General features: G+C 42.4%; 1 protein-coding gene across 4 annotated transcripts in view; it reads left to right on the forward strand.

Moving 5' to 3' along the window:
* The first annotated feature begins 7,565 nt into the window (after window positions 1-7,565).
* The window catches only part of PGAP4 (post-GPI attachment to proteins GalNAc transferase 4), a 29,729-nt gene continuing 10,360 nt past the window's right edge, over window positions 7,566-26,934 (forward strand). The window contains exons 1-2 of one of the 4 annotated variants that reach the window (XM_060237130.1): window positions 7,566-7,671; window positions 22,432-22,566. The gene's annotated coding sequence lies outside the window, so the exon portion shown is untranslated. Of the gene's footprint in view, window positions 7,672-10,913; window positions 11,127-21,879; window positions 21,974-22,431; window positions 22,567-26,934 lie in introns of those variants that run through there. The other 3 variants (XR_009555322.1, XM_060237132.1, XM_060237131.1) reach the window with 3 other exon arrangements.

Consider the following 26,934-nt stretch of genomic DNA (forward strand, 5'->3'; position numbering starts at 1 on the left):
GCCTGGGGCCAGTCTAGATGCCAGGGCCAAAACAGGGGCAGGGGGAACAAGATTGCATCATTGTGCACCAGCATAGGCTTGATTAGAACCAGCTCCTTATAGCATTTCAAATGTGTGCTTAACAACCCTGTGACAAACATGTAAAAAAACAAAAAAACCCACCCACAAATTGTATTGAAGGTATATTCACTACCCCAAGACCAACTGGGTTACATTGGAATGGAGATAAGTGTTGTACTGGAACGTATTGTGAACAGCTTTGTAGATTGTTGAGTTCTCTGCACTTGGTACCGCCAGCGAGAAACCACATAAAAGTAGCAGCTCAAGACTTTAACGCAGCAGAGCTGAGGCTAGGTGTGGCAGCAGACTTAACAAATTACACAGAGTCAACAATTAGTTCTAAGATTAATAAACAACTTTTAGATTTTCAAAAAGTTTTATTGGTTTCAGAAAGGAAGAGGGATGGGGAATGGGAAAAAATAAAAAATGACACAATATATTCCGGCAATATTTTGCGTAGGAATACCTTCAAAAAACTTAATTCCACATTTTTTTTAACATAAATTGTCTCCTATTATTTTATCTCAACTGCACAAAATCCATTTTCAAATTTTATAGTATAAACCTTTCGTTAAAATTGTCTAGTAATTTTAACAATTTGTCTAGTAATTTTAAAATTGTCTAGTAATTTTAACAATTCAAATAAGAATAATATAAAGTACAGGAAAAGAAGAAGAAAAAATAAGTTCACATCAGAGAATCTTAAGAGTCTTGGTTATCTAACCAGGCATAGAGTTTCATCCAATATTTTCTTGCTTCTTTAAATTTCCCAGCTAACAGCTGGGATAAGAAGTCCAACTCTGCTGTTTCCAGAACTTTCTCCACCAAGTCCATTTTTGTGGGAATTTCCTGAGCTTTCCATCTCCGCGCCAAAAGGATCCTAGCTGCAGTATTAAAGTGTGTCACTGTCAACAAATGTCTCATCTCTTTGGAATAGTCCTCAGGGAATATATTCAATAAAAATAGTTCTGGTGTGAAATGAATCTGCCTTCATAACCTTTTGTAACATTTCATGCACCATTTTCCAATAGTCTTTCACAATCTCACATGTCCACCACATATGGTAAAAGGAACCAATCTGTTTAGTACATTTCCAACACTTGTTGGACATATTAGTATAAATCTTACAGAGTTTCTGTGGGGTCAGGTACCATCTATAAAACATCTTATATAAATTTTCTTTGAAAGTTAACTGACCAAGTTAACTTAACATTAAGTTTCCATAGTCTCTCTCAATCTTCTAATGCTATATTGTAACCAAAGTTTTTTGCCCATTGAACCACGCAGTCCTTTACAACTTCATCTTGTGTCTTCATTTGAAGTAGATATGCATATATTTTGGAGATTAACTTTTCTTGTTGGCCCAACAAAATTTTGTCAAATACATATTGCTCTGTATTAAAAGCTGTCACCTTGTCTTTGGCATATCTAGATTCAATTTGCATTCTCAACCACCAATTCATTTTAATATCCACACTTTCCAATTTTTCTTTCGTTTTCAGTTGATTATCTTTTCCCAACGGGTCTTCATATCTATAACTCTGATTTGGTTTTAGAAGATTTGGATGCCTAAATGCTTCTACTGGGGAAACCCATCTTGGAATTTTTTGGTAAATTTTCGTCTTCAACCATGATCACGTATGATACAAAGATTTTCGAAACCAGTGATTCTTAAAATAAGAGTGGCCTTCAAGTCTTTGGTGCCACAAGTATGCGTGCCACCCCATAGTCAAATCATGTCCTTCTAGTAGCATTTGTCTCTTGTCATTCAAAAGTATCCAATCTCTTACCCATAAAAGTTCAGATGCTTTGTAATATAGCTGCCAATCCGGTAGGCCCATGCCTGCTCTTAATTTAGAGTCCTGCAATGTCTTTAGTTTGATTCTAGGTTTTTTACCTTGCCAAACATATTTAGCAACCATCCTGTTCAGTTCTTGAAAAAATCCACTATTTAAAAATATTGGAATAGTTTGAAATAGAAATAGTAATCTTGGTAAAATATTCATCTTTATTAGGGCTATTCTTCCCATTAAAGATAAATTTTAATCATGCCATTTTTCCAGGTCTTTTTTAATTTCTTTAAGTAGTTAATCATAGTTGTCTGCTTTCAGATTACTGGCTCTATTTGAGATAACCACACCTAAATATTTGTTTATTTATTTTCATAAAGAAATCCTGATTTCTGCTGAAAGGATTGCACTTGTTTCGTCATCATATTTTTTGTTAAAAATTTTGTTTTATGATAATTAATCTTTAATCCCACATGCTGACCAAATTGTTTGATCTTGTTTATAAGGCAATCAATTGATTCCATTGGTTGTTCTAATATAAAAACTAAGTCATCAGCAAAAGCTCTCAGTTTGTATTGGTCATCTTTTATCACAGCTCCCTTTATGTTTGAATCTTCCCTTATTTGTTTATTCAACATCTCTAGCGATAAAATGAAAAGTAAAGGTGACAATGGGCAGCCTTGTCTTGTACCTTTTTGAATTTTAATAACATGTTAATTTGCCATTCACTGTCACCCTTGCATTTTGTGAAGAGTATATTGCTTCTACTACTCTCAAAAAGTTTTCACCACACTCCATGCCTTTCAGTTGTAACATAAAGTGCCAACAAACATTATCAAATGCTTTCTCAGCAGCTAGACAAATTAAGGCCAATTGCTTCTCTGAATGCTTCTCATAATATTCCAAATTGTTCTGACATTATCTTTCAAATATCTTTTAGGAAGAAATCCCGCTTGGTCATAATGTATTATAGATTATAAAACTTTCTTCAGACGTTGCGCCAATATTGCAGCAAAAATTTTATAATCCATATTTAAAAGGGAGATTGGTCAATAGTTTTTAATATCTTTCAAATCGTTATTTTCTTTTGGGATCAAGGATATTGTGGCTTCTTGCCATGAAGCTGGTATTTGACCACCTTCTTGAATCTTCTCAATGAGACGTCTGAATGGTAAAAGCAGAGAATCTTCATAAGCTTTATAAAATTCTGCAGGTAAACCGTCTGGTCCAGGAGTTTTGCCATTCTTTTGAGATGAAAAGATGGCGGTGAGCCGGGAGCCCAGGTGCTAGAGCTCCCTGAAAAAACCTAAACAGGATTCATACCTGCTTACCAGCCACCCGATAGATAATATCCGGCTGGGTTGATCCCGTTGCAGAGAGAGTGGAGAGGTATCGGAGGGTCTGCAGTGTGTGTGTTGATATAATTGGAGAGCGAGCGGAATCGCCAGCGGTGAGCGGGGCCTGCCGAGGACGCTGAAGCAGTGGCGTGGACTGGGAGGCGACCGACAGAGCCGGGCGAAGTGAGGTGGAGCGAGGTGGAGGCGGCTGGGCAGTAGAACTGACACCTGCAGGGCGAGTGGGGCTGGAAAAGAGCGGAGCCGACGCCTGCAGAGCGAGCAGAGCCGGAGACGCCTATAAAAACAGTTGCAGCGATTGAGCAGCCGATGCGGCCGGACGCCAAGACGGAGAGAGTGCGGGGTGTCAGCAGAGAAAGCTGGGGCACCCCTGCTAAGGAGGAGAGCCCATGAAAGTAGTCAGATGCAAGGGCGAAGCAGGGGCCCCGAGCGGAGTTCAGAGTAGACCGGCTACCTCCAGAAATAAGGAGACCAAAGAGAACAGTGGAACTCACCACCTGGCAGGGAACACGAGGGGGGTCTCTGCCCCCCCCCGGGTTCACTAGGTCACGTGGTGAATACCGGACTTGGACTCCTGACCGGAAACCCCTGCATCACCAGCACTGGGCTACAGCACCAGCACTGGGCTCCCCCACCCCGGCTGTGCACTGACTTGCACTTTATCACTCCTAACACCTTAACACATTACTACTTAACATCCCACCTCACACTATACCGCACTCGACACTCTTCCTTGCACTTACACTCACTTTAATGAAGAAGAACTTATATATTATACTATACTGCACTTTAACAACTTCCTACCTCCACACTCAGGAACTACTAGTGTAAAATTGAAATCGGTTTTAGTTAACTCATTGGATTTATTATATTTATTGGGTCTGATATTATATGAATATTATTGGCAAATTAAATGGAAGATATTTAATAGGGTGGGATTTATAATTTAATTATGCCATTAGATTTAAATGATTTATTTGTCCAATTAATATACGAGAGAAATTGAGGGGTGGGTTTTATTGAGCGATTTGACTGTTGGGACCTAGTAGGGCGGAGTGGGCTGGAGGGAACTAGTGACTGTTGTGCATTGGTGGCGGTTAAGACAGCAGCTACCACCAGTGGGGAATGGCTGGTCTAGGGATTCCAGTGCTCCTGGGGAGGGGGAGGTATGGCAGTGGGAGCAGATGATACAAGGGAGGGAGACCGAGACAAATCAGGGCTCGCTCACCCTACAATCTGCGTCCCATCCCAACGGTGGCAGGTAGTAGGGCCAGGTTAATTAACCCGCCTCCGTCATTGGTGTTATACAATGCCAGGTCCATTAATAATAAGATCTCAGTCCTTCGAGAGTTTTTACTCGAACAGGACATGGACCTGGCATTGTGACCGAAACCTGGGTACGAGAGGGTGACACAGTGGCGGAGACAGGCTGGGCGTTGGAGCACCCAAGGTTGATAATTCTGGGTGACTTCAACGTTCATGCTGATGACCCGGCCTCTAGTCAGGCGATGGACCTGGTGTCATCCATGGCGGCACTAGGACTCTCTCAATTTGTTACAGCTCCCACTCACCAGGCTGGACACACGTTAGACTTGATCTTTGCGGCCGGGGTTGTGGTGGATGATATAGCCACTGAAGTGGTGCCATGGTCGGACCACCTTGCCCTTAAGGCTTGTGTAGACACGGCACCCCAAACCTGGTTAGGCGACGAGCCCATTATGGCTCACCCGTGGAGCCAGATGGACCCAGAATGGTTCCAAACAGCTCTGCAGGATCCCTGGCCCTCTGGTGATCCCCTTGATGGCCTGGTTGAGATCTGGAATAGCCGGCTCTCCAGGGCCATTGATGAGATCGCACCACAACGCCCTCTGTGACCTCGGACTAGGCTGGCTCCGTGGTACACCCCGGAGTTACGCCAGCTGAAACAAGGTCTTAGATGGCTAGAGAGGCAATGGCGGTGTTCTCGTGACGAAGCGACTAGAACATCTTATAGGGAGTTTATGAGGTCCTATGAGATGGCAGTCATAGCCACAAAGAAAAGATACTTTGCAGCTAGGATTGCGTCTGCAAATTCGCACCCGGCACAATTATTTAGGATAATTCGGAACCTCACTATATTGCCACAAGGCAAACCAAATGTTAAGGAATTGGAGATAGGCTGTGAGGCTTTTGCGAAATTTTTTGCGGACAAGGTCCAGTCGCTCCACCACGACTGCCCTGCCATATTAGATACAGTAAGTGAACTCGAGGCCCCGTGCGTGTCTTCTGGTTTGATCCTGGACCACTTCAGCCCACTCACCTTGGAGGAAGTTGACAGAATCCTTGTCACTGCACGCCCAACTTCTTGTGATCTGGACCCATGCCCCTACTGGCTAATTAAGGTCTGCCAGGAGGAGCTAAGATGTCCTTTACGGGACATCATAAATAGATCTCTTTCAGAGGGCTCTTTTCCAATGCCCCTGAAAGAGGCAATCGTCCGCCCTCTCTTGAAAAAGGCTACATCTGACCCGGACGAATTGGCTCACTACCGGCCGGTGTCAAATTTGCCATTTTTGGGCAAAATCATTGAGAGGGCTGTGGCGTTGCAGTTACAGAGCTTCTTGGATGATACTTCCACCTTAGATCCATACCAGTCCGGCTTCCGCCCGGGCCATGGGACGGAGACAGTGCTGGTCGCCCTCATGGATGACCTCCAGCGACACCTGGATCGAGGCGGCTTGGCGGTATTGCTGCTGTTGGACCTGTCGGCAGCGTTCGATATGGTTGATCATTGGCTGCTGACCTGCCGCCTCGCCGACGCAGGGATTCGGGGGCTAGCCTTACAGTGGCTCTCCTCCTTCCTTGAAGGTCGGGGACAAAGGGTGGCAATTGGGGGAGAGTTGTCCTAGAGGCACCTACTCAACTGTGGGGTGCCTCAGGGGGCAGTTCTCTCCCCGATGTTGTTTAACATCTTCATGTGCCCCCTTGCCCAGATTGCCCGGAGGTATGGGCTGGGTTGTCACCAGTATGCTGATGACACCCAGCTCTATCTATTGATGGGCAGCTGGACTGGAGACGCCCCTGAAAATCTGGACCAGGCGTTGCAAGCCGTGGCAGGGTGGATCAAGTAGAGTGGGCTGAAGTTGAACCCAGCGAAGACAGAGGTCCTTTGCGTGGGCCGCGGCGGGCCAGGGGAGGAGATCTCCCTACCAGCCTTTGACGGTGCGTCGCTGATACCAGTGCGCAGGGTCAAGAGCCTGGGAGTGCTTCTGGAGCCTTCCTTGACAATGGTGGCACAGATAGCAGCCACTGCTAAAGCCGCCTTTTTCCATCTTAGGAGAGCGAAGCAGTTGGCCCCTTTCCTGGAACACGGCGACCTAGCAACTGTGATCCATGCAACGGTCACCTCGAGGCTGGACTACTGTAACGCCCTCTACATGGGGCTGCCCCTGTACCGAACTCGGAAACTGCAGCTGCTGCAGAATGCGGCAGCCAGGCTGCTAGTGGGACTACCCCGGTGGGAGCACGTGCGGCCTAGGTTGCGGGAGCTGCACTGGCTGCAAATTGTGTTCCGAGTTCGTTACAAGGTGCTGGTTATTACCTTTAAAGCCCTATATGGCTGAGGACCTGTCTACCTTAGGGACTGCCTCTCCCCATATATTCCCCAGAGAGCACTGAGATCTAGCTCCCAAAATCTCTTAAAAATCCCTGGACCAAGGGAGGCCAAACTGAAAACAACTCGAGAGCAGGCCTTCTCAGTAATGGCTCCCCATTGGTGGAATCAATTACCAACGGAGGTTCGAGCCCTGCGGGACTATAATCAGTTCCGTAGGGCATGCAAAACTATCCTTTTTCAAATGGCCTACAAGATTGAAACCTGAAATGACATCCAGCCATCTGATATACACTGTCTTGTATTATAGCACCTTATCTGTTGTGGTTTTAACTAATTAATTTATTTATTTAATGTATTTTATCGTTTATGCCGCCGCCCACCCCCCCCCCCCCTCCAAAAAAAACACAAGCGTTTAAACACTCTTCGGCTGGACAGTTTTTGTTTGCTTAAATGCTTTCCTATGTTAAAAGTGCCTTTTAAGTCGCACTGTAGTGTTGCAGAAGGCCGGGTAGTTCCAACAGGGAATAGGAATTTTATACCAGAAGTGTAATTATGAGAAACTCCGGATTTTTTTCTCTCCAAAAGAAAACGCAGCGCTCCCTCCTCCTCGCGGTGGGATTTGAACCCAGGGCTCGCCATGCCGGTCCCCCTAACGGCTGCGCTTGAAACACAACACCGACTTTATTTTTAAAGCGAGGGCACCGGCGCTGCTTTGCTTCTTCCCAGCCTAGCGGCGGTCACATGTCCCGCCCTCGTGTCTTTTAATCCCACCCGAGAGGCCGGCGAGAGAGAGAGAGAGGGAGAGGGAAGGAGAGGGAGCAGAGGACAGGCACGCGATCCGGCAGAGCAACAAGCGGGAAGAAAGCAACTGGTAAGGACGAAACCCAACCCAGCCTCCCCGGTTCCACACGCAGAGGTCTCTGCTGCGCATTCTTGGCGCACAAATATCCGCATCGGGTTGCCCGGTCTGGTGCGGATGTGAAACGGCGGGTCGCCTTTTGTCTGCTCGCTCTTCCACTCCAATGGGTTCCTTCCTCCCCAGTCGAATCGGGCATTTGTAGGTATGCGAGGGGCGCTGTAGCTAGGGGAAGACGTCTTCTGCTCTCGGGACTTTGCTCTCATTTGGCGAAGCGCAGTGCATTTGTCGGGAGCGAGGGGAGAAGAGGGTTGCCGAAGGAGGGAGGTTATTGGCACCGAGGCGCCGGTAGGGCTGCCGGGATGGGCTTCCCAGCCGTTCTGCAAGAACCCCCCCCCCTCCCAACCGCGACGACGTCGGGCTTTGCGATGCGCTGCGGGAGAGGTGGGGCGAGAAGAAAGAGGAGCCGAGATCTTCGACCCAAATTGACCAGGGGCTGCGTGAAAACAGGCTGGGGGTCGGGAAAGGGACCTGGGAGCAGGGGGGACGGGGTGAGCCGGTGAGCAGCTGTCGGTGTTTCCGACTGGTTCTCTCCCCTCCCCCCGGGAATCTAGAGCTAATATTAGGCTCGTCCGCTCAGAAGCTGATCTTCACTGTCAGAGCGGTCCTCCAAACGCTTTCTTGGGAGTAAGCCCCGTAACGAGACCTGAGTAGAATTCGGAGTAGACCCACGTAGAGCTCCGGCTTGCGTATCCGCTCGGCATCCTCCCAGCTATGCCGAAGAGAAAGAACCTGATCTGTTCCTTGATCACTACGCTACCCTTGAAATATGGACGTCGCTGAATATTTCTGTTGAAGTTGGGGCGGGGGGAGGATCCGTGTGAATGGTTCTGCTCCGTTTAGTTCTGCAAAGCAGGGCTGCTGAGGTTGCTGTGAGTCGCTGTTGCCCCCGAAGGAAGTCCCCTTCCTCTTACTTTGCGGCTGCCAGGCAATCCGGGACTTCCCCCCCCCCCCCCAGTAGGATTCTTTTAGCCACCATGAGGCCGGTCTAGGGGATGTTTGTGGTATTCCTCGCAGATGAGTTGGTATTTGCATTCCCTTCTGTACACACACCCACTTCACCTAGGAGAGTACCTCTAATCCTTTTGATCCCTGCTGTTATTCCCCAAGAAGGCAAAAAGGGAAATTAACGTGGTTTATTTTAAAGGATTGTAATAATTTTTTTCTGTTAAAAATCAGGGCAAAGGGGGACTTCACTGCAGACCAGAGGGTTTAGGTTGCAGTTCCTACATAACATACTCAAAAACAAGTCCCCATTAAACTGGATGGGCTTTCTTTACAGAAAACATGCCTAGGATAGAGCAATGAAGCCTGGATTCTCCTAATGTCAAAGGGTAGTTGAGCTTGGTAAGGTGCACATGGATGTTCTCTGTCCTGGATCTTGTCAGATATCAGAAGCTGAGCAGGGTCAGCCCTGGTTGGTATCTGCATGGGAGACGTCCAAGGAATACCAGGGTTTGTAGAATCTTTTGGGATCAAGTGCCGTGTTCTACTGGAGAAAGTTTTCCTTCCAGAAAGTTTTTCTCCAGTAGAACACAGCACTTGATCCCGAAAGATTCTACAAACCCTAATGATGTTACCAGCCGTGAAAACCTGAAATCTTTGATAATACCAGGGTTGCCGCGCAGACACAGGCAATGGCAAACCGCCTCTGGTTATTACCATACCAAACCTTTAATGGCATAACAGTTGCAAATAAAAATACACAGAATAGAAAATTTAAACATTGGAGATAAAATCAAAATGAAACTGAGCTTACAGATGCATTTATACATGGTCAGATTTAAATTTAAGGATGTCAGCCAAAAATGTTGCCTCTGTTTATTTCTTGTCTTGAAAACCCTACAGAGGGTCACTGCGAGTCAGCCGTAACCTGATGGCAAAACAGAAAGTCTTACATTGGTGCAGCAGCCAGCGACACGCAGGGAACCTACTCGGTACAACTGCTTCTCCCTGCTGGGGTGCGCTCTATGACATTCTGGCTTTTTCAGTGGCTGCCGCAAACCTGTGCAACAGCCTCCCGGAAGCAGTTCTGGATTTCTAGTGAAACTGTAAAGCAGAGCTGTTGAGCAGAGCATTTGGAGTCAGGGCCTTGGTGGGGGCAGGGGGGAGGAGGTTAATGTCATTTTCATGCTTTTTTATTTATTGTTTTAATGTTTTAAAATGATGTGTTTTTCCTGTGGTTAGATTGTATTTTATTTTAGACACTTGCAAAAAGTAGGCATATACGTAAGTACATGAGTGCAATACTTTTATGTATGTAGCATGAGATCAGTGCACCTGCTCGAGGCCTTTGCACAACCCTAAAGTGGTTGAAATAATGAGGTGTGGTGTGGGATAATAAGGCATGATATTGAGTCAACGCCCAGTTTACAGGGGCCCTACCAGGATCTTCTTGGCAGCTCTGCTTTGGCAAAGCTAATGTTTGAAAACGGATGAATTGTCACCATGATTTCCAGGTGCTCTTATAGTGGAAGAGGCATCCTCCAGTAGAATTCTATGCAACCAGCCCAATTAAAAACACCAAGGTGGGCAAAAGATGGGGGAAGCCAGGGGGACTCTGTTGCTATAGCTTAAAAAAACCCTATATAATTGTAATTAAAGTGAAAGTGAAATCATGATTTGACAGTTGCTGTACAAGCATTTTCATGATTTCATCACCTGACATCTGAAAACGTCAGTGTGCTATTCCACTTGCTGAATACTTAATTTGAACCAATTATTTTTCATTCCACTGAAATTAATCCCATTTCCTATTGTATTCTACCTTGATAAAAGGCACCCTGAGCACCCTGCTCAGATCCTCACTCTGCCATGAAGTTATAATTTTCAAAATGTTTTATTAGTTTCAGAAGAAAAAAAGACATGGGTAGGGAATTGGGAGATAGAAAGCACACTACATTCTGGCATTATTTTACCGAAAAAAAACCTTTCAAAAATTATAATTCTACCATCACTTCTTATTATAAATTATCCTCTAGTATTTTTGTCTCAACTACACTAGTTCCATTTCACATTTTATAGTATACTCTTTGTTAAAATTATCCAATAGTTTTGACTGTTTCAATAGAAACACGTTTTATAATATAGAATACAGGGGAAAAAGAAAAAATAAGTTCACATCAGAGAATCTTAAGAATCTTGATCGTCTAATCAGGCATAGAATTTAGTCCAATATTTTCTTGCTTCTTCTTTAGATTTCCCAGTTAACAACTGGGATAAGAAGTCCATCTCTTCTGTTTCCAAAACTTTTTCCACGAAGCCCATTTTCGTGGGGATTTCTTGAGACTTCCATCTTTGCGCCAAGAGTATCCTAAATGCTGTATTAAAGTGCGCCAACAGATGTCTTTTTTCTTTGGAATAGTCCTCAGGGAATATGTTCAATAAAAATAGTTCTGGTTTAAAATGAATCTGTGTCTTGGTAATCTTCTGTAATATTTCATGAACCATTTTCCAATATCCTTTCACAGTCTCACATGTCCACCACATAGGAAAAAAGGAACCGATCTGTTTGGTACATTTCCAACATTTGTTGGACATACTAGTATAAAGCTTACATAATTTCTTTCGTGTCAGATACCTTCTATAAAACATCTTATATAGATTTTCTTTAAAGGTTACTGACCTAGTTAATTTGACATTGAATTTCCACAGTCTCTCTCAATCTTCTAATGCAATATTATATCCAAAGTTTTTTGCTCATTGAACCATACAGTCCTTTACAACTTCGTCTTGTGTCTTCATTTGAAGTAGATATGCATATAGTTTAGAAATTAACTTTTCTTGTGGACCCAACAGAATTTTATCAAATACATATTGTTCTGTATTAAAGCCTATCTTATCTTTGGCATATCTCGATTCAACTTGCATTCTCAACCACCAGTTCATTTTAATATCCACGTTTTCCAGTTCTTATTTGGTTTTCAGTTGATTGTTTTTTCCCAACAAGTCATACTTATAGTTCTGGTTTGTTGTTAAAAGATTTGGATGAGTAAATGCTTCTACTGGCAAGACCCATATTGGAATTTTTTGATAAATTCTCGGCTTCAACCATGACCAGATGTGGTACAGAGATTTTCAAAACCAAAGGTTTTTAAAATAGGAGTGACCTTCAAGTCTTTGATACCACAAATATGCGTGCCAACCCATAGTCAAATCATGTCCTTCTAATAGCAGTTGTCTCTTGTCATTCAGGAGTATCCAGTCTCTTACCCATAACAGTGCTGATGCTTTATAGTATAACTGCCAATTTGGCAGTCCCAAACCTGCTCTTAGTTTGGTTCTGTATTAAATTAATTAAATTATTATTAATTAATTAATTAAATTATGGTAAACCATCTGGGCCTGTATTAAATTATTAAACCTGCTCTTAGTTTGGTTCGGTATTAAAATTGTTCTCCTGCAATGCTTTGAGTTTAATTCTAGGTTTTTTGCCTTGCCAGACATATTTAGCAATCATCCTGTTCAATACCTGAAAAAACCCATCATTTAAAAATATTGGGATAGTTTGAAATAGAAACAATAATCTTGGTAAAATATTCATCTTTATTAAAGCTATTATTCCCATTAAAGATAAGTTTAAGTCATACCATTTTTTTCAAATCTTTTTTAATTTCTTTAAGTAGATTGTCATAACTATCTGCTTTTAAACTGCTACATTTATTTGAGATGACAATGTCTAAGTATTCGATTTTTTTCATGTAAAAATCCTGATTTCTGCTGAAAGGATTGAATTTGTTCTGTTGTCATATTCTTTGTCAAAAATTTTGTTTTGTGGTTATTAATCTTTAATCTTGCATATTGGCCATATTGTTTAATCTTATTTGTAAGGCAGTCAATTGAGTCCATCGGTTGTTCTAATATGAAGACTAGATCATCTGCAAAAGCTCTAAGTTTATATTCATCTTTTATAACAGCTCCCTTTATATTTGGGTCTTTTTCCTTATTTGGTTATTCAACATCTCTAGAGATAAGATGCAAAGTAAAGTGACAATGGACAGTCTTGTCTTGTACCTTTTTGAATTTTAATAACATCTGTCACCCTTGCATTTTGTGAGGAATATATTGCTTTTACTACTTTCAGAAAATTTTCACCACACTCCATGCCTTTCAACTGTTGTAACATAAAATGCCAACAAACGTTGTCAAAAGCTTTCTCAGCATCTAAGCAAATTAAGGCTAATTGTTTCTCTGGATGTCTCTCATAATATTCCAAAATATTACAAACGGGCCTTACATTGTCTTTTAAATATCTTTTAGGGAGAAATCCAGCTTGATCATAGTGTATTATAGATTGTAAAACTTTCTTCAGACGTTGTGCCAGTATTGCGGCAAAAAAATTATAATCACATTTAAAAGGGAAATTGGATGATAATTTTTAATATCTTTCAAGTCATTGTTTTCTTTTGGGATCAAGGATATTGTGGCTTCTTGCCATGAAGCTGGTATTTTACCTTCTTCTTGGATCTTTTCAATGAGATGCTTAAATGGTAGAAGCAGAGAGTCCTCATTAGCTTTATAAAATTCTGCAGGTAAACCAGCTGGACCAGGTGCTTTACCATTCTTTTGAGATGTCATTGCCTCTCCAAGCTCCCTTATTGTTATTGGCTCATTTAAAAAATTTTGTTGTTCCTCTGTAAATTTGTTGAGATTATTTTGTTTGATATATTCTTGTAACTCTATTTTCTGGACTTGCTTCTCTTCATATAAGTTTCTATAGAACTGCTCCACAATTTGATATATTTTTTGGTTTTGACTTTTCTCTTCATTATTCTCATCTTTCAGTGAAGTAATTATTCTTTGGCTTTCTCTTTTCTCCGATACGCCAGCCACCTTCCCGTTTTATTGGCATGTTCAAAAAAGTTTTGTCTGGCGTATCTCAGTTTGATCTTCATCTCTTCCATAAGAATTAAGTTCAATTTGTGTTGTGTTTCTTTCACCTTCTTTGGAATTCATCTTTTGTTGGTTGTTTCTTAAGGTTCCTTTCAGCTTCTCCGGCTTGTGACATTAAATTTTGAAAGTTTTCAGTTCTCTCTTTTCTTTTCTTACTACTGTATCTAATTGCAAGGCCCCTATAATAAGCTTTAGCAGTGTCCCAAACCATCTGCATCTTAACTTCTTGTATTATATTCTGTTTGAAAAAATAGTCCATTTCGGCCTTGGATTCTTTAAGAAATTCTTCATCTTTCAAAATTGAAGTATTTAAGTTCCATATTTTTCTCTTCCGTAGACATTTTAGCTTTATCATTACAGGACTATGATCTGAAATAACTCTTGTTTGGATTTCTGTATCAACTAGATCTTTAGTCAAACTTGCCAAAAGCTAACACATGTCAATTCTTGACCAGGTTTGGTGGCTGGCAAAATAATAGGTAAAATCTTTAGAATTGGGATACCTTGTTCTCCATACATCTACCAAATCCATTTCTTCTGCTGATTTCCAAAAACTTTCTGGCAACTGAGAACCTTTACATTTCATCTGTTTAGACATTTTTCTATCCAATTGTCTATCCGGAACTGCATCAAAGTCTCCTATTAAACAATATTCTGCATATTCCAAATTTGTTAATTTAAAACGCAGATCTTGGAAAAATTTCTCTTGATGATCATTTGGCAATAGGGTTTTTTTATTGTCCACAGAGATTTCCACTAGTAAGATTCTTCCATCTTCAGAGGCAAATTGCAATTGTGGATTTAATTTATCTTTAACGCATGTTGCCACTCCCCCTTTCTTCTTATACTTAACTGTTGCTGTAAATAAGTTACTTAATTTTTTGTTTTTCAAGAGATGTTGATCTTCCTTTAAAATATGAGTTTCTTGTAAGCAAATTATATCCATTTCCAATTTTGCCAAATATCTAAATGTCTTCTTCCTTTTTGCAGGAGAAAGTCCATTCACATTAATTGAGACTATTGAGGCCATTATGGATTTGAATTATCATTATCTTTTTTATCTTTTTTGGAGTGTCGTCTTGTATGATATCTCCATGGTTCATTTGGATTTTCTTCCCCATAAACTTCTCCCTCCTCCTCCTCCTCCTTCTTTTCTTTGCCTTCTTTTTCCTTCATTCTTTCAAAAAAATGCTGCGCTTTGAAGATGGAATTAATCCTATATCTGTTCTCCTGGTATGTAAAGAGAAGGCCCTCTGGCACTAACCACATATAAGGTATTTCTCTTCTCAGAAAATCTGTTAACTCTTGGTATTCGCTCCTCTTCTGTCACACAGGCCAGGGAACCTCCCTCAAAATTTTCACCATATTTCCAGCTATCATCATTGGTCTGTCTCTTACTTGTTTTAAGATATCATATTTGATCCTCTTTCCTGTGAATTTCAAATGTACTTCACTGGGCAACTTGTTTCGCCTTGTATAGCTTGAGGGTACTCATCTAACTTGATCAAATTCTTCTTCCATCTTCTCAGGAGTCACCTGTAAAATTTCAGCCAAGGCTTCACTTAAAATGTTTTGTAAATCTTCATTTTTTTTTCTTCTGTTATGTTTTGAAACCTTAACATATAGGCAGCTGTGTCTGCTTCCAGTTGTAGGAGTCTAGAGTCTTGTAAATTCTGTTCCTTTTCCATATACTCCACCTTTTGAGTATTCTTTGTCACTTGACCTTCCAGTATTTTTAAGGCCTTATTAGTTTCAGTTGTCTGTCTGGTATTCTCTGCAAGCTGTTTTTTAATCTCTGTCATCTGCTCACCAATGTTGTCTACTTTACTAGTTAGTTGTACTATAGCAGTCATTAAGGCAGCTTGCATCTCTTTCATATCTCCTTGCATGATTGTGAATTTACCTGGTCCAGATGGAGGATTAGGCGAAGGAAACGTTTGTTTTCCTTCTTTGTTGTCCTTTTGTTTACAGAGTCCTTAGGCCCACTCATTCTTGCTGAAAAGTGAAAACACCAACAAATTCAATAACACTTCTTCCACGTTTGTATTGGAATGCTTTGTTGTTGTTTGTATCAGATAAAATAAACTGCATCCTAGAATATCCTTATTATCAAACAGTTCAAGAATGAAAACAATTTTCTGGTTTCTATCAACAATTTGCATTAGTCAAAACACTACTAAAAATAATAATAAATGTCTCTTTTCAGTTCACCACAATAGATAGTCTGTAGGGAAAACAGTTCAGTTCAGTTCTCTGCAGCTGCAGCCATTGCCTGCTATGTAAAGCAAGGCTAGTTCAGTTATAATCCAAATCACCAACTGATCTTCCAGCTAAATTTCAGATGTAAAAGATGCAAAGTATAAATCTGTAATCCAGGGCTGAATACCCTATTTGTAATCCAAAGGTGAGACCCAAGTTCAAATTGTAATAATCCAAACCACCTTAAAGAGGAACCAACACCCAAAAACTAAATGTATATAAAAAACAAATGCATTCAACCAAAATTCAATAATCCAGGTGAAAAAGCCATAAATCTGTAATCCAGGCTGAATGCCCTATTTGTAATCCAAGCACATGCCCCCCCCCCAAAAAAAATCAATAGTCCAAGCAGGGGGGGGGACCCACAAATGCAAAGGAAAAAACATACAGGTGGGGGGGGGGGGGAAACCAGAGTCCCAAACCAAAACTCTCGCAACTATATCCAAAAAATAATCCAGCCACAGGTAAAGACAAAACAAAAATAAATAAATAAAATAATATATATCCACAAGAAAGGTTAAAAACCAATTGTTATTTTAAAAAGTAAAAAAGTTTGCCAAGTATTCTTGTTGTCACCAGAGTTCCTATTATATCTTATAGTCAATAGTCAATATCAGAACCCCACCAGCTTTTAATAGTTCTTTACGTGGTTATAAATTCCATCAAAACACTTGATGGAAATTGGAATTCAGCTCTCAGATCTGTCAGCAAAGTTCTTTTTCCCAGAGGCAAAATACTTTCCTCACCCACAAGAAGTTTTTAAAAAGCCATTTAAGTTCAGTCATCTACTGTAAGTTAGTGAAGTCTCTTACATGCAGGTATTCTCCATACATCAGGTTGTGCAAACTTTTTCAAAAGAAAGAGGGAGGGTTTCCCCCCACTCTTTCTCAGACACTTGCTTACTGAAAATAATAATAATAATATAATAATAAATTTTATTTGTACCCCGCCCTCCCCCGCCGAAGCAGGCTCAGGGCGGCTCCTGATTTTTCTTTTTCCCTGCCAGTATTACCAGTCTTAAGTAAAATAAAATGTGAGGAGAAAACACAGTAGTATGAAGCTCATGTCCTTTATAGAACTTGAAGGTCCGGAATGCAGAGTGAAAAAAGGTAGAAGAAGAAGCCCGTGGGTGACGCTTTTGCCATTTAAAAATGGCGATCAGCACAGGGATGCATGAGGAAAACTGGATCGTGGGAACAGCCGCCTCCTCTGGTCTCCCCGATCTACCACTCGATCCTCCTGCCTTTTGGAAGCCTTCCTGGCTCCCAGAGTCGGGTCATCCTTCGTGGGCGACCCCGCCAAAGTGTCAATTTGAGAGTGGCTCAGGACGCGTCGGTCCGAGCCGCTCTCAACGCCACGTTGCCGAAATCTGGAAGTCCACTCTGCCATGAAGTTTACTGGCTGACCTTAGATCAGTTATGGTCTCATACTAATGTAATTGACAGTGTTGCTTTGAGGATAAAATGGAGGAGAGAAAAACCATGTAATCCACCTTGAGCACCTTGGAGGAAGGGTGGGATAAAAATGTACTAAATAAAAATGTACTTAAACATTTATTAATTTACTATATTGGCTCAGATTTCTCCCAATAATTCTTTATGGTGCTTAAATCTTGATCAGTGAACACTTGATTTACCAATGATCGCAAGATACAGTAAATGCTGCTCATTTCTGATTAAGCCAAGTCAGCCTGAATCATTTGAATCATAGCACATTCCCTGTGGAGAACAGAGCATAGGGTTGCCACATCCAACTCAGAAGATATCTTGGGACTTTGGGGGTGGAGCTAGGAGACTTTCCCATTCCCTAAAATAAATAAAAATACAGCAGGGAAGTTCCCCTGAATACAACCTTCATTTCCTCAGCCCCCAGCATCTGGTTGCAAGCACTGCCTCCCCCCCCCAAAAAAAAAATCTCACAGAGAGAGAGAGAGAGAGCAGCCAAAATAAAGAGTGCAAGCCCACATGTTTGTGATCTCTCTGGGGCAGTTTACTCACAGGAATTAGTGAATGTAACCATCTTTATTTTCACCAACTTCTCCAGACTAACAGGAAAACAAAGAGCAGCCTAGGAGGGTCGAGTTTTACTCCAAACAAATGCTTTACTCCCTTTCACACACATTTCTTCACAGAGCCGTGTCCCTCTGCCTTCTTGCCTGGCCTATACAGCTCTAGTCAGTGAGATTTAAAATCCTTGACACACACACACACCTTCCAGAGACAGTCTTCTTGAGTTTCCCCTTCTCCCCACCCAAACACACAGATGAGCAGAGTCATTGTGCAAGCATTTTCACTCCTGTGGCTTTTGCAAGGCAACACATTGTCCAATCTATCTGGGCTTTGGCAAGGCACGGCAAACAGACACTCTGATCTCCTTGCGTTTCTCCCTATGTGTCTTCTGCCTCTCCGCTGCCAATTTGGTGCCCCCGCCCCACAGGCCCGTGCTCTAGGCAGATGCCTCATTTGCCTAGTCAAAGGGCTGGTCCTGTTAAGAGGCTAGACTTGTGACTGTTAGTTGCCTCTTCTCAGAGGACACAAACGAGAAACCCGTGATCAGCCTCACCCAGTATTGTTTTAACTGTTCGTATCTGCCATCTGTCCCACACAGGATGTAGAGAAAGATGTATAAAAGAGTTGGTTTGCAGTAGAAGAGGCTTCAGAAAAATACCACAAGCTCTGCCTTGCCACAGGCCCAATATAAACGTTTTTTAAAAAGAGAAGGGTTCTGGCAGTCAGTCATTAGCCTGTCGCTCTTGTACGTATGCTGCAGAATGTCAGTGTTCTGGGTTAAACCGGCTGTGTTAATCGCTGGGAGATGCAGCATGCGTTCTCCAAGCGCAGACACTTCCGGGTAGCCGCTGCTGTGAATCTCTGCTGTCTTTGCCCATTGCATAGTTTTACCCAGCAATGTCCAGCCTTTTGAAGCTTGAGCCACTGCTGCCTTACATGCTGCTTTAAAAAGACGTAGGTTGCACGGCATTACAGATAGGCATCAACCAGAATATCTCTTTGTGAACTCTGATGGAAATTTTTGGGACTGGGACCTGTTTCAAGCCAAAGCATAATCTTTGTGGCAGAGACTGGGATACCTATGTGTGAATCCAGGCCTGCATGACTTCCCAAGACTCAGGATGTACTAAGGAAGAATGCTTCCCTCCAGGGAACAAATTTAGAGTTGGAGCCACGTTGCTGGGTTATTGAGCTTGTAGAACAGGGTGTTGCCTTGTTCTATAAAAATGAGAGATACAGGCTGATATATTAAGAGAAGCTGGACTTGTTTTCCATTCCCGAGCCAGGCTTGCCGTTTTTTCTTTACAGATGTGGTCCAATTTTTTTAAAAAAAACAATGGTTTGCCTCTTCTTTCATAGAGTAGAGTCATAAAGAGCATCTCTCCTTTGGGTGGGTAAAGGGCTTTCTGCAATCAGATACAGGTAATGGGACATAGGTTTTATCTGCAATCAGATACAGGTAACAGTTAACATAGGTTGTTAGTGCTACCTGTTAGGCTTGCCCCAGTAGGGCATTGTCTGCAACAGCCGATCCAGAGCAAAACCAGACCTCGTCTTCATTGATGGCCCCATCCTCCGTGACATTGTCCGCTCTTCTTTTAAAGCCTTACAGCATGGTGGCCATCACTGCATCCCATGGCGGCAGGTTCCACCATTTCACTGTGCAGTGCATAAAAAGTATTTCAGTCAAAGTAAAGCCAACAGAGCAGAAGAAAACAGGATGCCAGATGTCAGGTTGTCCACAGCCCTTAATCAGGCTAGACCACGGGTGGCCAGACTTGCTTAACGTAAGAACTACACAGAAGAAAAGTCAGATGTCTGAGCACCACAAGACATGCTCATTAGATATTTGAGAGCCAGAAGGAAGGAATATAGGTGAGGGAAGAGAGAGGTGGAAAGAAAGCAACTTTAAATGCATTCTCCAAGCTGCTGGCTGACGTGGCTTAGAGAAGTGATCTAAAGAAACAAATGCTTTCTTCAAGCCAGTTGATGGGGTGGTAGTGGCTTCGAGAGCCGCATAACGTGTGTGAAAGAGCCACCTCTGGGCCAGACATTTCCAAAAATTGCCATTATAAAAGCCAGTGATTAATCAAGTGTCTTGTGACACCAAATAGGATGCTAAAGTTTATTAAAAGGGAGGATGCCAAGGGGAAGAAACCCTTGGTAACTATCATAACAATCATGTGGGATATAAAGATGTACTAACATTACCTAGTGAACATAGCCTTTCCCCAGGGCAGTTTGTTCCAGTTTTATAGGCTCTCTTTTTTATCTGCTGTTTCCTAAATAGAAGTTGCAGGTAGCCACATTGGGCCAAAGCAAAATCCCAAATAAAAGAGAGAGAGAGAGAGAGAGATTCTGCACAGATTTCACTGCAGTATGTAAAAGGGATAGGCAGGCGTCCTCCTTGCAAACAGAAGGGCTGATGTTTAAACTGATCCCTTTTGGTGTCACTTTAATATCACTTTGAGCTACAGCAATTATCAAGTGAACATATGAACATATGAAGCTCAGACTGGCAGTGGCTCTCCAGGGTCTCAAGCTGAGGTTTTTCACACCTACTTGCCTGGACCCTTTTGTGAGTTGGCAGCCTTTACCCTGTGTGGGGCTGCTTGGAAGCTGTTTTCAAGAGCCCTGTGTGAGGTGAGCTAACAAACAAAAACACATATGTTTGGTAAAAGGTTTATAAAAACTGCAAGTAAGAAGAAGGTATTGGATTTTTAAGAAGAAGGTATTGGATTTATATCCACTCTATAATCTGAATCTCAGCGTCTCCAAGCAATCACAATCTCCTTTACCTCCCCTCTCCCCCACAACAGACACCCTGTGAGGTAGGTGGGGCTGAGAGAGCTTTTACAGCAGCTGCCCTTTCAAGGACAACTACGAAGGCTATCGCTGCATGACCTTCTGTTTTACTGCATCAACCACCAAAGGCCTGTGAGGAAATGTGGCTCCTGCATTTTCATTTATTATTATTACTATTATTATTGCTGTTGTGAAAATGCCAATGCCAGAAATCCTAAAATAACAGTCAAAAAACACTAGACAGAGAGATATAGAAAGGACCTCAGTTAGAGGGGTAGTTGTAGGAATGTCACACGACTCAGGGTAGAGGATCTCGCACCAGTCTGTCCATGTCTGTGTGCCCTTCTGAGACAGTGGTTGCGTTGCTTTATTCTTATACATTCCTCTGTACACAATCATTGGCTAACAAAGTGCAGAATAATGAGACCGATGTTTACCTTAGCTTGTTACCCCAAATGTGTATTCCAGGAAGGAGGTGAAAGGGCAGCACATTCTGAGGCCCTCAGCATTCTTGCATAGGGCAAAATACATGAAGGCTTAAGCCTGCCTTCTAAGTCTATAGATGAAGTCAGGACAAGGTTGGCCAGGGCGTTGCCCCTTCCTTCAGATAGTGGCCTCTTTGGGTCGATACTTTCCTTGAACTCTTCTGTATGCTACCTTGCGAACGGGAGGTGATTTCAAATTAGGAATTGAAAGTTGCTTTTGCAGAGCTGCTCCAAGAAACTTGCTTTGTAATCTTATACTTCCCAAGAAAATTGCTATTTCACGGATGATTTTTAATAAGTTCAGGAAGTGTCTAAAGTGGTGAACCAAGTGGCTCATCTTGTTTGGGTAGTCCCTACTGTTTGGGAAGGTGCAGGCTTCCCTTATTTGGTTTCCTGACTGGATATTGTATCAAAGGAAGGAAGTTTTCCCAGAACATATGCTTTTCCTCCCCGGATATCCTAGCAGTCTCCTCTGGAAGCTTTACTGTAGACTGTGTGTTAGCCTTTAGCTTAGATTTTCCCAACACAATGCCCAAGAGCACTGTGGCACCTGCCAGTGTGATTCCTGGCACCTACTCACATCTCCCCCAAAGCAAAGACCTTTGCCTAGCTTTCTTCCTTTTCACTGGAGTAAGAAGTAAGATTTTTTTAAAAAAGATTCCTAGAGCATTTCAATAGCATTTCCTGTTCCAAAACAGTAACTGATGTCTCAGAAGTCTCCGCATCTTTTCAGTGCTTCCACCAAGGGCTGGCAATCCTACCAGCACTACCCTGCAAGAGGAAGGGGCAGCCCTCACCCTGTGCAAGGTGAGTGAGAGCTGCTGCATAGAGCAGGCTGCTTGAGCCTCACTTAAGGTAGGTGAAAGCAGTGGTGGTAGCAGGAGCCTCCTCTTCTTTTCCCTCCATGGCCATTGGTGGTTCTCTCCCCCCCTCCCCCAAGTAGGGCCTTGGGCAGGTGCCCATTGGCAAAGACCACTCCTGTATATTGTATAGTCAGGTCCTGAGAGACACAGTTATCTCTCACAATCTAATGAAGGGGAAACAGAAGGAAACGGTACGCTTGCTATTTAGTTAGAATGGTGAAATATTAACGGACAACAAAAACAAGGTGGAACTACTCAGTTCCAGTTTTCCTTAACCTCTTCTCACAAATGGTACGAATGGTGAGAGGATTACAAGAATACCTAGCTACCTTAATTGAGTTCATCTTTGGACTGGATGAATTGCCTCCCGGGGTACTCAAAGAACTTTCTGGTGTACTGTAGGAGCCCCAGTGTCATCTTTGAGAAATCCCAGAGGAGTGGTGAGGTGTCACATAACTGGAGACAGAGACATTGTCCTGACCTTCAGAAAGGAGGATTGAGGAAACTACAGACAGGTCAATCTGACTGTGATACCAGGTAAGAAATAGTCTGTAAGTATAGTGAAAAACAGCTTGGGGCATAAATAGAAGCCAGCATTATTATTTTTTTCTTTTTTTTTAAGAACAAATCCCACCAGACTCTTTTCACTGCATTTCTGTTGGTCTGGCAGCCTAATAGAAAATGGAGATGCTGTAGGTATAACATACATTAATTTCAGCAAAGCAACTGACAGAATTCCACAAGATAATTTGTTTAGTACATTGGTTACCTGTGGGCTGTTGGGTGCTGTCACAAGTGGTTGGTGAACTGCTCTCAGAGACCTTAACTCTGGAGAAAGGTCTCAAATGGGGGGCCACACAACCCTGTCCTGGGTCTGTAGTCTTCTGCATTGCTTTCAGAGGCTTGGATGAGAGGCAAGAGGAAATCCTTATCAGCTTTGCAGGTGACACAACTGGGAGGGACAGGTGATATCTTGGAAGACCAAAATAAAACGCAAAATGACCTTGACATGCTGAGATTGAGGTCATTTTGAAGGGAAAAAAAGGTGCCAGAGCTCAGTGTAACTCATTTGCATATGCCAAACACCCAACATCACTAGAAGGTGTACTGAATTACATCAGCTCAGCGTCTACCTTAGAATGCTTCTTGAATTATAATTGTTATAATAAAACCTTACTCCCATCATACTTTTTAAATTACTGTCTCCTATGTGGCAACAGAGGCATGATGAAGATTTCCATCCGTCTGCTTTATATGTTTTGGTTATTTCTCCATTTTTTGTGGGGAAAATATTAGAAAGTTCATCAAATCTTAGAGCTTAGCAAGATTCTAATGGGGGTTTGAACAACAGAGCCCAGAAGCAAGCATTTGGATGGGGGGGGGGGGAGGATGAGGGAGAAAGAAAGAGTGCAATAAAATTTAGAGGTTCAGGAGCTCTGCTCCTGTGAGCGCCTGCCCAAAATGAGGCCTGGTTGAGATGCTGGACTGAAAGTAACAAAATGAAAATTATGCATTTAGGCAAAAGTGAGAGGATCCACAGATATAGGATGGGGAAGAAGAAGAATTGCAGATTTATACCCCGCCCTGGGAAATACCTGGCAGGGCATTAGTGCATGTGAAGTGGATCTCAGGATGCCACTCAGTCATAAGCTGGCCATGAGTCAGCAGTGTTATGCAGCAACTATCAATGCAATTTTAGTCTTTCCTTTTCAGATCTCTTCTGATCACTAGATCTTGAGCAATGACTAAAAGAATCCTAAATTAGTTTCTAAAGGAAAATGTAATAGACAAGGTTTTAGCAGCTGATAATTTTTATTTTGGATCACCGTCTAGCAGCAGATAGGGATAGCATCCCTTTGAAAATTATTAAACGATAAATGTGATAAAACAAATAAGATCCAGCAATTCCTTTAAAAGGGTGTTTTTGTAAAAAAGAGCATTCCAATATTTTATGAAAGCATTTTATGATTTTATGAAAGTATTTTATGATTTTATTTTACCCTGTTGGCCACAAGAACAAAGACTGTAGAATACTAAACCCCCCCCCCCTCTCTGAGAGGGGTCAGCATTAAAGCAATCTAGAGCAAATTATGAGGAATCATTAGATATCTCATATAGGAAGGCAAGGACTGAGGTGGTAATGCCAAAGTCCTACGAGGAACAGTTAAAGAAAGTGAGCATGTTTAGAGTGAAGAAGAGAAAGCGTTGAGGGAGACACAATTGTGTTGGTCAATCACCTGAAAGGCTGTTACATGAAGGAGAACAAAGTCAGGACTTAGATCTAATGGGCTTAAGTTACAGGAGGGCAGAGTTTTGTTGAGAATGAGGAGAAAATTCCTTTGAGTAAACACAGTTCGATTGCAACCAGTTTCTTGAGGTTGGGACTTCCCTTCAAGGGAAGTCTTTTGGCTTTGGGTTTTCTGCACAGAGCAGGGAATTACCTTCGCTGGCCCATAAAACCCTTTAGGATTCTGCATAAAGTTTAAGAGCAGAATAGCATGTAATTCAATAATATTTTCTTTTCCTGGCTGTTTTTAACAGAATGCAGCTACCAGGTTGCAATTTAAAAGAAAATAATTGTATGGGATTGAGAGGGGGCATTAAAACCTTTCATCTTACCCCATGTTTCCTGGAGAAAAGTCTGTAGGTACTCCTTAGTTTGCCATAATGAAGATAAAAGCAGATTAAAAGCAAATGTGAGCCAGTTTGGTGTAATGGTTAAGTGCACGGGCTCTTATCTGGGAGAACCAGGTTTGATTCCCCACTCCTCCACTTGCACCTGCTAGAATGGCCTTGGGTCAGCCATAGCTTTCACAGGAGTTGTCCTTGAAAGGGCAGCTGCTGTAAGAGCTCTCTCAGCCTCGCCTACCTCACAGAGTGTATGGTGTGGGCAGAGGGGAGGTAAAGGAGATTGTGACCACTCTGAGATTCAGAGTATAGGGCAGGATATAAATCCAATATCTTGAATTAATAGGAATGCTTTTTCAAGAGGAGAGGAGAGAGGTTCCCTCCCTGTAGTGTTCTTTCCGTTAAAAGATCTAGTTATTGTGTTAGGTCCAATCATTGTGTTGTCTGTCCCCATATCCACTCAGACAACACAATAACCTGACTTAACAATACCTGTCATACCATCTCATGTTCATTCACTTGTTCTTCTTCCAGCATTATATATATATGCCATCAAATGTCAACTGGGCAAACAGAACAAAATGAACAGAAGTCCAGCACTAAAAACCATAACACAAAAAAACCCATTTTAATCCTTCAGGTCATTCCATTGCTGACCTAAGAGTGGCAGTTTCATATCTCACGACTGATGCTAATTTTCTCCCCCCCCCCCACACACACAGCATTTCTTGTCTGCTCTAATCAAGCTGATTACAATATGCACTGTACCTCTGTATCCAAAGTTCCTTCTTTGCAACACCCTTCCCACCTTGTGACTAGAATAAAAGGACCCAGAGACCTCCATTTCCACACATGTCTGACTCACCAAAGCTTTAAACCCTGAAACTCTTGCTGATCTTTAAGATGCTACTGGACTAGAATCTAATGGCCAAATGGGAGAAGCGACCAATATTTGGGAGTCTGAATAGACTGAAGGAGGAGGCAAAAGTTAGCAAATTCCACAAAAGGGAACAAAATCTTGGGATGCCTTTAATTGAGGCCAATCCAAAGAACACAAGACATAGCACAGCGTTTCAAGCTCTACGGAACTCTTCATAGAGTGGATGTTGTAAAAGACTTTTTTTTTTTTAATGAAGTGGGGGGAAAGCTAAAATTCTGCAGATATTGAGGCCCTGTCGTGTCAGCATTTGATGTTGAATTCTGGCAGGCTCACAGTTAGATTTACTGTAAATGTTAGATTACAGTTTGAGGGAAGGAAACTGGTTCTGTCAGACTGACAGAAACAATAATGGGATGGGGGAATTCTTGAGATCACCTCACCTGAAGAAAATGGCCACTTTGGAAGGTGGACTCTGTGGCATTATTCCCCATACTCCACCCCCAAAATCTCCCAAGTATTTCTCAACCCGGAGTTGACAACCCTAGAACTTGAACTGCAGTGGGTTTACACAACTCTGAGGAATTTATAGAATCCAAACTGAAGTGTAGGCTTCTTGAAGCACTCACTGTTAGCTCTTAACACAGAAAGACAATGGAAGAATTCAATGCACTCCACCCGTGATTTAAATTACAATTTAAAATGGGATTTGTAAGCTGCCATGAAGAACGGTGACATATAAATATCTTAATGCATACAAATTGTATGTGATAAGATATTTATATGTCGCCTTTCCTTATGGATTGAGGCAGTTTACAAATCATGATTTAAATAATCTGTAATAAATTAAAACTGCAAATAACCCCCTGTCATGATCTGTGCAGGACTAGGAGACAAGGCCTAGGCCTAGAGACCAGCGTGGGAGTAGAAAGCAGACGCAGCCTACAATCCCCGCAATGCCTGGTGCCTGCTGTAACTAATCAGTGTCCAGGGATTGTGTGAGGAGATGGGTACATAAACTTTGTGTGCTGTGGAACTGCGTTCTTCTCCTTCAGTGGGGGAAGGCATCCAAACTGGTTAGGTCACACCCCCTTTTGCTCCAGGCAGTGCTATGCAACTTTTTGGATACGCCTACTTAGGAAGAGCGAGGGTGCCCTTCTTGTTTCGATAGCCCTGCCACTCCAGGAGGGTCGTTAGAGACTAGCTCTACCTCTTCAGCGGAAAGATAACACACACACAGAGCAAAAAACAGAACAAAACAAAAAACCCTCTACTTGTCAGATGGAGGGAAAATCCACCAAGAAGGGCTCAGCTCAGGAGCTTCTGGAGAGGAAGGAAAGGGGGCAGGAGAAGCCATACCCGTCTGAGGCCTCGGGCAAAGGGGATGGGCTACGAGGAAC

This window comes from Heteronotia binoei, chromosome 4 (genome assembly GCF_032191835.1).
Source record: "Heteronotia binoei isolate CCM8104 ecotype False Entrance Well chromosome 4, APGP_CSIRO_Hbin_v1, whole genome shotgun sequence".
NCBI classification, from domain to species: domain Eukaryota; kingdom Metazoa; phylum Chordata; class Lepidosauria; order Squamata; family Gekkonidae; genus Heteronotia; species Heteronotia binoei.